The following is a 13,510-nucleotide window of genomic DNA, read 5'->3' as shown; positions in this document are numbered from 1 at the left end:
ATTTTAAAAAATCAATCATATTGCCAGGTCTGGTCTCAGGTCTGCTGATATGACATATCAGATCTGATATGTATCCAAGAATCACATATTATTAGTAAAGATAGAAGACTAATCATTAGAGAAAATTTAGGTAGGGAATTTATTGCTACTGCACCTAAAAGGAAAAGAGGAATATTTTAATATAATAATAAACAATACGAATCTAAAGAAATCTTTAATGACAAAGAACGTCACTTTGTAGGGGTGGAAGTCAAACTAGAGGGGAGAAAAATTTTAGTTGTGGGAATTTATTGTCCGTTGAAGAATAAAAGTAAATTCTATGCAAACCTGTACCTTAAAATCTTGGACTTGCAATATGAAAATTTGATCCTAATCGGTGACTATAACGGAGTTTGGGAACCGAAAGTGGATAGAATTGGGACAAAGAAAATCAAAGACAAACAAGGAAAATTACCCAAGTCCTTCTTTGAATTAACAGACAATCTAAACTTAATAGACTCTTGGAGACAACTATATGATAAGAAAAAAGAATACACTTTTGCCTCTCCCAGAAATAATTCCTTAGAAAGAATTGACATGATTTTGGTATCTAAATCACTTATGGGAAATCTGATCGATTTGGAAATTTTACCTAGAACTATCTCTGACCATAACATGTTAAAATTAGACTTAAAAGAGAGGAAAATAAGATCAAATTGGAGATTATATGTAGATTTGTTATTAGACCCGGAAATTGTAAAGGGAGCAAAAATTATGATGAAGAACTATTTTAAAGAAAACATGAACAATGAAGTGAGTACAGAAATTGTCTGGGATGCGGCAAAAGCTGTCTTTAGAGGATATTTTATTCAGCAGAACAGTTTAAGGAGAAAGAAACAAACAGAAAATATTTAAAAAATTGAAGGCTTGATAAGAGAAGAAGAGAACAAATTGACGAAGGATTTGGGTAACTCTTAAATAAAAGTTAAAATCAAACTTTTACAAAAACAATTAGATTTGGTCCTAATTCGGGAAATTGGTGACAAAGCAAAAAAAAAAACCTTGACTATTTTGAACATGCTAACAAGGTAGGGAGATGGTTAGCTCTTAAATTAAAAGAGAAGAAAAATAGAAATCAAATTCTAAAAATCAAAAGGATGGGAAAACAATGACAAGACAAGATGGTATTAAACAAACCTTTTTTGAATACTATAATAATTTGTACAGAAGTGAGAACTCTAAGGTGGAAAACCTATCTGACTGGTGTAATGAAGAAGAAATAATAAAATTAGGTGAAGATCAAAGAAATGTTTTAGAGAAAGACATAACCACTGACGAAATTTTAGAAGCAATAGAGGAAGGGGAAATCCGTAAAGCTCCTGGGCCAGATGGCTTCCTTTTACTTTTTTACAAAATATTTAAAGAAGAATTATGTTATCCCCTACATCTAGTATTTAAAGGAGCTCTTACCAATAAAATACCAGATACATGGAAAGAAGAGATTTTTTAAAATCACTTTAAAAAGATATATAAAGCAAATGTAGAATTTGATGGATTGAAGGATTTTCTAGACAACTGTCCTATTCCAAAAATTGATGAAGAAGCAGCTATTAAAATGTATGTAATTCCTAAAATCCTATTTGTATTTCAAGCACTACCAATTATTTGTAAGGATAAAACATTGCATGATTGGCAAAAAAAACCTAGCAGAATTCATATGGTTGGGGAAAAACCAAGAATAAAACAACTTTATTTATTTGACAGTGTGGAAAGAGGAAGATTTGCAGTCCCCAACATCAAATTATATTTTGATAATAAATAATAATAATAAATTTTATTTATACCCCGCCCTTCCATGGAAATGATCAGGGCGGCTTACAAAATTTATAAAAACATTACAATACAGGATTAAAAAATTCAATATAACAATTAAAACCATTACTACAAAAAACAAAAAACAGGAACAGGAACAGTAAAATAAAAAATACATATATCAGGGGCAGGAGAAAAATGCAAAAAAGTTCCATCGGTCCAGGGTCAAAAGGGAAAAAAGGGGGCAGGAAGAATAGACAAACAAATTAAGGTGGGAAGGCCAGCCGGAATAGATATGTTTTCAGTTGTTTTTTAAAAGCAGCTAATGAGGCGGCGGAGCGAAGCTCTGCAGGGAGCTTATTCCAAAGTAAAGGGGCAGCAGTAGTAAAAGCCCTCTGTGAGGTCCGAGTAAGATTAGACCTAGGGACCTCCAACAATTTAGTCCCAGATGTTCTGAGTGTGCGGGGTGGATTATATGGGGAGAGACGGTCCTCCAAGTACCCTGGGCCCAAGCCATTTAGGGCTTTATAGGTCAAAACCAACACCTTGTATTGGGCTCGGAAGCGAATAGGCAGCCAGTGAAGGTCTTTTAAAATAGGTGTTATATGGTCCGACCTGGAGCTACCAGCGACCAATCTGGCTGCCATATTCTGCACCAATTGCAGCTTCCGAGTTTGGTACAAGGGTTGCCCCATGTAGAGCACGTTGCAGAAATCCAATCGAGAGGTTACCAAAGCATGTACAACAGATTCTAGGTCCTTTCGGTCCAGGTAGGGACGCAGCTGGCGTATCAGCCAAAGCTGATAACAGGCACTCCTGACCGTCGCATCCACCTGAGAAGTCAGCTGGAGCGACGAATCAAGGAGTACTCCCAAGCTGCGCACCGAGTCCTTCAGGGGGAGCGTGACCCCATTCAGGACCGGGTGACAGATCTCACCACCAGAAACCGGGGAACCTATCACCAGTACTTCCGTTTTCCCTGGATTCACACTGAGTTTGTTCTCCCTCATCCAGCCCATTACCGACGCCAAGCAGGCATCTAGAGGAGAGATGCCATCCTTAGTTACTGCATCAGTCGGAGACATAGAGAAAATTATCTGGGTGTCATCAGCGTACTGATAACACCGCACCCCATGTCTCTGGATGATCTCTCCCAGCGGCTTCATGTAAATGTTGAATAGCATAGGGGACAAAATCGCTCCCTGAGGGACACCAGATGTCAGGGCCCTCCTGTCGGAGCGACAGTCCCCCAGCTCCACCATCTGGGACCTACCCGAGAGGTAGGAACGGAACCACTGCAAAGCAGTGCCCCCAATTCCCAACTCCCTCAGGCGTCCCAGAAGGATACCATGGTCGATGGTATCGAAGGCCGCTGAGATGTCCAAGAGCACTAACAGGGACACGCTCCCCCTGTCCATGCCCAGACGGAGATCATCAACTAAGGCGACCATGGCAGTCTTAACTCCATAGCCCGCCCGGAAGCCGGTTTGAAATGGGTCTAGAAAATCGGTGTCATCCAAGATCAACTGAAGCTGGAAGGCGACTGCTCTCTCGATCACCTTCCCTAAAAAAGGTAGCAGCGAGATGGGTCTATAATTATTATGAATCAGGGGGTCTAAGGAGGGCTTCTTTAGCAGGGGTTTAACCATTGCTAATTTTAATTTAGATGGAAACTGACCCTCACTTAGAGATGTATTGATTATGTGATGCAACATTAGTCGCACCACATCTCCCCCCTGAGCTGCCAACCACGAGGGACAGGGATCAAGAGAGCAAGTCGTCTTCCTAACACTTCGGAGGATCTTGTCCACTTCATCGGTACTAACAAACTCAAAGTGATCCAGTATAACAGGGACTACGGACGCTTCGGACACCTCTCCTATAGGATCTGCACAAAAACTGGCGTCGAGATCAGCCCTTACCCGAGAGATTTTATCCGCAAAGAAGTTATTAAAATCGTCGCAGCAGGCTTTAGATGGCTCCAAGATAGGGCTCAGGGTGGGAGGGAGCCGAGTTAGCTCCCTCACAACCCTGAACAGCTCTGCCGGACGCGACTCTGCGGACGCAATACGTGCAGCATAGAAGGAGTTCTTTGCTGCACGTATTGCCACTCCATAAGCTCTTAAATGAGAGCGAAGGAGTGTCCTGTCAGACAAGCGCTGATGTCTACGCCATTTATGCTCTAGTCGTTGCACGACCTGCTTCCTTACCCTGAGATCTTCCGTATACCAAGGTTGTTTATTGGAAGCAGGCCGGAAAGGACGCTTGGGAGTGATACTGTGTATAGCCCTAGAGAGATTAGTATCCCAGATGTCGGTTAGGGCATCAACAGAATCGCCGTCAGAGCCAGTCATATACCCCTCTAGGGCTTCTTGGAACCTTATGGGTTCCATCAGCCTTCGAGGGTGGACCATCCTAATAGGTCCGCCACCCCCGGGAGGGTTAATGGTAGGAGCCTTGATTCTAGCCTCAACCAGGAAGTGATCCGTCCATGACAAAGGAGAGACATTAGAAATCTCTACCCACGGAGCCTCCATGTCCGTACTGAAGATCACATCAAGAGTATTACCAGCGCAATGAGTTGGCCCGGAGACTAATTGAGACAGGCCCATGGCTGTCATGGTAGTGATGAACTCCCGAGCTGCACCTGTTGGAATATCACTGGCCTCGAAAGGGATGTTGAGGTCCCCCAGGACAAGAAGCCTAGGGGACACCAACATCAGTTCCGAGACCAGCTGTGTCAGCTCGGCCAGGGAGTCTGTTAGCGCACGGGGTGGCCGGTAGACCAACAGAATCCCCAGACTGTCTCTAGCCTTCAGGGACAGGTAAATACATTCGATGTGATCTGTTTTCCGGACTGGGATCCTGGTTAAGGAGAGAGTGTTTTTATGGACCAAGGCAACACCGCCCCCCCCGCCCACCTAACCTGATCTGGTCCTTAACTGAGTACCCGGCTGGAAGGGCCTGGGCCCACACTGCCTCACTCTCAGGCCCCAGCCAGGTCTCAGTGATGCACGCCAGGTCGCAGTTTTTATCCTTTAAAAGGTCGTACATAATGTGGGTCTTATTTTTTATAGACCTGGCGTTGCATAGGAGCAGTATCAGGGTTTGTGGTACGACTGGGCTGACCCTCAGGCCTCTTTGGTTAGGAAAGTGGAAGGAAGGAGAGATAGGTATCACACATCGATCTCCCCTTCCGTTTAAACACCTGTCCACAGTCCTACCGCCATACCTCCCCTTACCCCGCACAATCTCAATCGGGGCTCCCATTACATATGCATCCGCCACCACAGCTGGCCTCCCATATCCCATTCCCACCCCAAAGTCCAATAATGACAATAAAACCCCGCAGCAACAAAGGAAGACAGCAGAAGATGTCATTCCTAAAAAACACCAACTAATCCAAAATTACCCCAAATTGCAAAAAAAAAATCCCAGCTCAAACCGATGACAATCTGGCGAGCAGATAGATTCCTGTTCCTCCTGGGAAGGAACGCCAGTAATTCGCCAGAAAAAGAAAAAAAGAAAGAAAAAAAAACCTAGGCGAATATAGTAGTGCACCCAGCTGGTCTGTGGCGGCGTCCTCGGGTTGGGGGCCGGCGGGCTGGCTTTTGTAGAGAGAGCCGCTCCCACCGGCTCAACTCCTCCCTCCCTTCAAGCGCCGCAGGGCGGCAAAGAGTCCTCCTGGCGCGGGGGCGCACCCAGCTGGTCTGTGGCGGTGTCCTCGGGTTGGGGGCCGGCGAGCCGGCTTTTGTAGAGAGAGCCGCTCCCACCGGCTCAACTCCTCCCTCCCTTCAAGCGCCGCAGGGCGGCAAAGAGTCCTCCTGGCGCAAGTGCCTTGTTGTGGTTGAAAGATTGGTTAAATCTTGAAAACAAAAAACTATTAAAACTAGAAGGGCATGGCCCTCAGTTCGGGTTTCATGCGTATTTATATTACGATAAAATAAAAGCCCACCAGGGGTTTAAAAACCACTATATTAGAGCATCAATTTATAGAATCTGGACCAAGTATAGGAGATAGATTAGTATGAAAAACCCCTTATGGCTTTCCTCCCATGAAGCGATATTTGACCCTTTGAAAAATCTACCAGATGAACAGAAATGGATGACATACGAAGATATACTAGTTAAGAAAAAGGATGATTTTGTTTTAAAACCTTTGGAACAATTAATGGAGGAGGGCCATAACTGTAATTGGTTTCTGTATCATCAAATCAAATCCAAATTCAGAGAAGATAAAAAAAAACCTCTAGGATTTACAGGGAAAACAACGGAATTAGAGAAAATTATGTTAAAGGGGAAAAAGTCGGGTGCTTTATCGGCTATATACAAGAAACTGTTAGAATACTGGTTGGAAAAGGAAATCATAAAAGATAATATGATAATATGGGCGGTAAACTGTAAAAAAGCTTTGGACTTGTCACAGTGGGAAAAATCTTGGAAAGTAAAACTTAAATATTCTACCTGTCAAGATATTAGAGAAAACTATTATAAGATTATTTACAGATGGCATTTATCACCAGATAAATTGGTAAGAATATATGGAAATGGATTAAATCGGTGTTGGAAATGTAAAAATGAAAAGGGAACCTTGTTTCACATGTGGTGGGAGTGTGAAGAAGCTAAGAGATTTTGGATAATGATTAGAAATGGAATACAGGAAATTGGCAAGTTAAACCAGAAATCCTTCTGTTAAATATGATACCAGCTGAAACCGAAAGGAAACACGGAAGAATAATTTTCCAAATGTTGACTGCAGCACGATTAGTATATGCCAGATACTGGAAAGTTAGTAAAGAAATTGGTATGGAAGAATGGGTTTTAAAACTATTGGATTTGATGGAAACGGATTTGGCATCAAAAAAATTGGAGGACAGAGGAAACATTCGATATCACTCAGATCAGGGAAGGAAGGAAGGCAATATAGAAAAAGAAGATTGGGAAAGAATTATTGATTATATTTCTGAGAAATGGCCAAATATCCAAAATAAAATTGACAAGGGCTTCTTGAAAGAGAACTGATTACGTATATCCAATTAAATTGATATAATAATTTCCTTAAAGGAAAATAAAATAAAATAAGAAAAGACAGTTTAGGTAAATATCACAATTAAGCTATTGGGCATTACGGATATACAAGTTATTGCGTCAAATAGATAATTGGAAATTACAGATATTTAAAATAAATAAAGAAGGAAAAGTAGAAACAGTAAGAAAATGAAACGCTTTGGGTTTGCTTTGGAAGTCTTTTTAATTTGTCGAATGATTGAAGGTATGGAAGGAAGAAAGAAGGTATGATTATCAGAATGATGGGGGCTGGTTATGGGGGGTGGGGGGATTGAATTGTTATTTGTTATATGTAATGCGAGTTGTATAAATGTTGTATGTGTTTATATTGTTTGCTTAATAAAAAATTAAAAAAAAGAAAGAAGCGAACATCACTCTGATTTTGAAAGATAATAAAGCAGACGATGATCCAGCTAACTGTAGGCCCATTTCATTATTGAACTCTGATTATAAAATATATACATTAATTTTGGCTAAAAGATTAAAAAAGATTCTAAGTAAAATTACTGATGTGGACCAAAAAGGTTTCCTCCCTGGAAGACAATTGAGAGAAAACACACAATATGTGCTGAATATATTGGAGTACACTCATCCCTCCATATTTGCGGCTTTGATATTTGCGCCTTTGGTCATTCACGAATTTGATTAATAGGTCCTTCAGTGCAACTCTATGGTCAACTTTAACTAAAAGTTACACTGAAAGATCTAGAGATTCCTAGAGAAAATATTCTACTAGGCCTTTGTAGCTCCTCCAGTTGCACTGGAGGACCTAGAGATTCCTAGAGAGGTGTCATCTCAGGTAAAAACATGGTGTTTTTGTTATTTGCGGTTTTCCCATATTCACGAGGGTCTTGTGCCCCTAACCCTAGCGAATATGGGGGGGGGAGTGTATTATCATAGGCATAATGATAAGCAAGCAGGGTTGTTGTTTATTTTAGATTTGCAAAAGGCATTTGATTCTGTAAATTGGAACACAATGTTTAAGATCCTTGAAGCAATGAACATAGGAAAAAATTTCTGTAAACGGGTTAAAGATCTTTATACAGTTCAAAAAGCTAATATTTTAATAAATGGAGACAAGATTCCCTCCCTTTCAATAAAAAAAGGAACACGCCAGGGATGTCCTCTTTCCCCCCTTCTCTTTTTAGTGGTGATAGAAATTTTGATTAGGAAAATTAAAGCAGGTAATGAGTTGAAGGGAATTAAAATTTAAAAACTTACATATAAAATTAAGATTTATGCGGACAACCTGTTTATAAATTTGGAAGATCCCCTAGAAAATGTAGACAACTTAATGAAGATTTTTTAAAAATTCGGAGACTTCAGTGGTTGTAAAGTGAACTTACAAAAATCCGCGATCCTGACTAAAAATATGAATAAAGACCAAATTTCTAAATTGACTGAATGCACTGGAATTGTTATTATTATTATTAACCTTTATTTATAAAGCACTGTAAATTTACACAGCGCTGTACATACAGTATTTTTAATTAGATGGTTCCCTGCCCCCAGGCTTACAATCTAAAAAGACACCACACAAAAGGAGAAGGGAGTGGTGGTGGGGAAGGGGATGAGGACCAGCAGTTCCTCTCTACCTCCAAGGCCTGGACCAAGGCAGGTGGACTGAAGGGAGGGCTTGGGTTCATAATGGATGGTTAATCTTCATCCAGGGAGGCAAGCGACAATTAAGCAAGGCCTGGGAATGCATCTCTGAACGGGATGGTCTTCAACTCCGTTTTGAAGCTGGTTAAAGAAGTGATGGCCATTGTTCGCGGGGGAAGAAGGTTCCAGGAGTGAGGAGCAGCGAGTGAAAAGGGGCGAATCCGAGATGGGGCAGAGGAAAACCTGGGCTGAGACAGCAGACCTTGACTACCAGAACGGAGGGCCCTAGTGGGAAGGTGAGGAGAAAGAAGGTCTGATAAGTAAAGAGGAGCCAACCCATGGAGTGCTTTAAACGTGGACAGCAGGAGCTTATACTGACTACGAAAAGGGAGAGGGAGCCAGTGAAAGGATGCTAACACAGGAGAGATATGGTCAGAGCAGTGGGCGGATGTGATAATGCGTACAGCTGAATGCTGGACAGAAATTAAAGGACGGAGGTGAGAAAGAGGAAGCTCTGCCAGAAGGATGTTACAGTAATCAAGTCGTGAGACCACTAGGGCATGAACCAGGATCTTGGCAGTAGAGGTGGAGAGAAATGGTCGGATTTTGGAAATATTGTACATAAGGAATCTACAAGCCTTGGCTGTGGTCTGGATCTGAGGGATACATGACAGAAAAGAATCAAAGATAAAACCAAGACTGCGGGCTTGCTGGACTGGTTGAATAGAAATGTTGTCCACAGAGACAGAAAAGGAGTGTTTAAGAGGGACTTAGGAGGAAAGACAAGAAGCTCTGTCTTGGACATGTTGAGCTTCAAACGCTGATGGTGCATCCACTGCGAGACAGCTGTGAGACATGATGAAACTTGCTGTTCAAGCCTTGGAGAAAGGTCAGGGGTGGAAAGATACAACTGGGTGTCATCGGCATACAGATGGCAGGAAAAACCAAAAGAGCTAATGAGTTTTCCTAAGGACAGTGTGTAGAGAGAAAACAGAAGGGGACACAGAACAGAGCCCTGGGGCACTCCAACAGATAAGGGAACAGAGGATGAAGTCTGACCGCCTCTGGCCACTGCAAAAGATTGGCCTGACAGATAAGATCTAAACCAGTCAATAACAGAGTCTGAGAACCCAAGGTCAGAAAGTATATCAACTAGAAGAGTTTGAATTTGCACATATTTATTTCCTCATGTTTAAAACCAAAATACCAGATAAAGATACATTTGCCTGTTATACCATTTATCAAGCCTGATCTATCCTGTGCCTTGTGGCCTACTTGCCCCACTTATGATCAAGCACTCAGTAAGGCCTATTCCACACCACACAGCCCAAAAAAGAAAGGAGAACAATGAAAGCATAGGCAATTCAAGACAGGTTCTAAGCAGCTCCAATGACCCAAGAGCTAAACCTTTAGTACATATGTATAGTGCTCCCTCGTCATACGTGGGCTCACTATATGAGGCTTTCAGCATATGCTGAAAGCTGCGAGGGAGCCCGCGGGAGCACATGGGGCACATGGCACATCCCATTAAGGTTAATAGGGTGCACGTTTGTGGCGCATGCGCTGCTGTGCCACCATGCCATGCACAAGCCCCATTACTTTTAATGGGGCTCAAGCATATGTGTTTCTTTTTTCTGTGGCGGGAGGGCGGAACAGATCCCCCACATAAAAAAATGGCGCACTGTACTGGGTAGGCCTACCAAACCTCATTGAACGCAGCCCACCTTCCAACATATACTGTACCAGTATGCTGAGTCATGGCACATGACAAGGCTGCAAATGCAATTTAGGAATGCACTAAAATTCTCTCATGGGTTATGGAGAGGTAGGGATGTGAGGAGGTGGGCTGCAAACTTCTGTAGCAACATCCAGCCATATGGCTGTACCAATTCGTGGACAGCCTCCACTCACAGCACCAGGACAATGATGCCTTATATCGAGATGCACACTGTTAAATCACCAATCCATCCTACCAACTATGGACTGCTGTGACTAACGCTGGGATGCCACTGGGCAGAATGCTTTGGCTCAGATTTAGAGACCTAGGGGTTAATAAATCTGGCAGGCTAGAGAAATACTAATACTAGAAATATCATGTATGCTGCATATGCTCCTTCCTTCCTTCCTTCCTTCCTTCCTTCCTTCCTTCCTTCCTTCCCCTTCCCTTCCCTTCCCTTCCCTTCCCTTCCCTTCCTGTCTCGTCCCTTCCCTTCCCTGCCTTCCTTTTTTTCTAGCTCCAGCTCATGGACTTTCTTTACTTCCAATATCTTCCATTTGGGCCACTTTCAACTGGTCATCTTCTGCTTATGATGAAACTAAAAACAATTCCAAACAAAATGTGATGATGAAACTCTTCTTTTAAAAAAAATGTTTTTCCTTGTCTACTCTTTGGCTTCATCTACAGCCCAATACTCCAGAGAAATAACTTAAAACATGTAATTATCTCAAATTGCTAGCATTTCTTTGAGGCCAAGGATATGATCAATAATGTAGCCCAAGAACTATTATAAAAATGAACTATGCCATTTAAACAGGAGTGGAGGTCACAAAGTCAGAAACGCCAACATTACCCAAATAAACCTACACTCATTGAAGAAAAAATGTTAAAAACATGTTGATTGTTAATAAAACGTAGAAGCTGGAAATTTTGTATCAGTTTCCTGCCCTGCAATGGCAGGGATATTGGTGCTGCCTGTACTCTTTCTGTTGTTCCAGGCATCTCACACTGAGGGCAAGACACACACCACGATGTGTTCCCTAAATGTTGCCTTCCAGATGCCATATGAATCTTATCAGGAAGGAGACTTATTGATTGGAGCAATTTCCTCCCAGTTTGGTATGCTCTCTGATGAAATGTCTTTTGCTGAACATCCCAGCTCCATGTTTGGAAATGAACTGATGTACGAATGTAATTTTGGAAAATGTATTTAGATTTACAAGCAGGCTTTAAAATCTGTGTGATCCCTACTTAAGACTAACTCTCTCTCTGTATGTGTGTGTGTTGACATTTGTACCTATGTGTGTGTATGTGTGTTTGTGTGTGTGTATTTTTAAAAGGCATATATATACTCTTTGTACTCTTCAGAGTGGTTTCAAAGTAATTTTGCTTAGTTCTATTTTAATCAACTCCATATTCTGCTTTATGCTTTACAAGAAGTTTCTCTGTCTCTTCTGTGACTTCCCTCTGATTACATTTTCATTTTCCATCCATGTTTTATCTTTCATGTATTTCTCCTGATTCCTTCCATAAATGCTCCTGTATTTTCTTTCTGCCACAGTCTTGCACTCTGTCAGTCACAAGCAAGAATGAGCCAGCCTCTAATAATTACATCATGAGGATTTGTCCTTTTCCCAACACAGCAATATTCTCTTTTCAGTATGATTTATGACTGGTTCTGTTATTGTAGGCTTCTCCTTTCCTTCCATTTCATTATTATGAGTGTGATTTCTTTGCATTCTGAATTCCGTGAAATGAATTAAGTGGGTATCAAGTGAGATCCTATGTTAAGATCACCCTTAAAGTCTGAGCAGATACATAGCAGGTAAAAATCTTTTGTAGCACATACACTGTAAGTGTATACATTACTCAAAATTAAATCCCATTTGCTCAATGGGATGCTTTCTCTTAAGTAAGCGGCAGCTCTACCGGTATTTAATTTTAGTTGTTTATTAGGAATGGTTTCCTTTGGGAAATGTCAGAAAAACCCTTATTAATATATGAATTATTATAGATTACTATAAACTATGAGACTCTAGTAAAGAAGATGGGGTGTGCAACTTAGGAAGCTTCTGCGTGACATTAAGGAAAGGTTGAAATGTCTTCTTCCTTCTGAGTTTGAACATGTATCTTCTTCCATGTTTAAAATTCAAATATCAGATAAGGATGCCTTTACCTCTTATGGGATCTCTCAAGCTGCCTTGACAAAGAAATGATTTGTGGAGAGTTCCAATGAACATCTTGCAAATACATGTGCATATATTTCTTCCTTTAGACCAACACTGAAGTACTATCAACACATTCTTGCACTGGCCTTTGGTGTGAAGGAGATAAACAGCAACCCCAAATTCCTAGCAAATGTCACCCTGGGCTTCCACGTCTATGACAGTTATTTCAATGCCAGGATGACTTACCAAAACACCCTGAAACTTCTGTCCACCTGGAAAAGGATGGTCCCCAACTTCCATTGTAACAAGAAAAAGAATCTGATAGCTGCCATTGGAGGACTTGACTCTGAAATCTCCCTTTACATGGCTACAATCATTGGAAATTACAAGATTGCACAGGTAAAGTAAGTCAGTGTCCCATGCTTGGGAGGGGGATCTTTAACTCTATATCAAATCTGTAATTTAATATACAATTATGCCTCCTATTTCATCTAGTAAATGGCTGGTCATTCAACTAAATGTTTATCTCTCAGTTTCTACAACTTTAAGAGGGCAAAAAACAAGATAGATTTGAAAAGCTTTGCATCTCTCACCCACCTTTCATTCTAACAACGACCACTCCCAAAGTAAATTCAAAACACTAAATTATTTCCCTTCAAGTTAAGACATTTTAATAAAAACTAGAATAGCAAGTAAAGATATCCACAGGCCAGTGTGGCATTGCAGTGTCATAGCAAAGTCTCAGGACATTTGGGAGACTAAACCCAGGGCTTTTTATAAGTCAGAGATGATTCAAGTTCCACAACACAAAGTGAACAGAGGCGAAAGACAGTAAAAATGATAACACTTCAACATAATAAATGGGTGCTATTGCTATGACGATGGCAAGAAATATAAATTTCAGATTGCTAGGTTAGACATATCACATGTACTGAAAAGCTATAAAAAATTCTTCCATCTTCATTTGCTAAGTGTCATAAAGCAAAACTGGTGTGTCTGTGGTTTTCAGTATTATGTTACCAAACATTAATGGTGAGAACTGAATTTAGTCGGAGAAACTTGACATCTGAAAATGTATTAAAACCAGTTTCTTTTTGTTTAGATTGGATACTGTGTATTAGTTCCAGTGATGAGTGTTAAAACCTACATCCCTTCTTTCTACCGG

The sequence above is a fragment of the Sceloporus occidentalis genome, unplaced genomic scaffold (assembly GCF_023333645.1).
Source record: "Sceloporus occidentalis isolate IW3139 unplaced genomic scaffold, rSceOcc1.0.p SCAF_14, whole genome shotgun sequence".
Taxonomy (NCBI): Eukaryota; Metazoa; Chordata; class Lepidosauria; order Squamata; family Phrynosomatidae; genus Sceloporus; species Sceloporus occidentalis.
Note: the sequence above shows the minus strand (reverse complement) of the source record.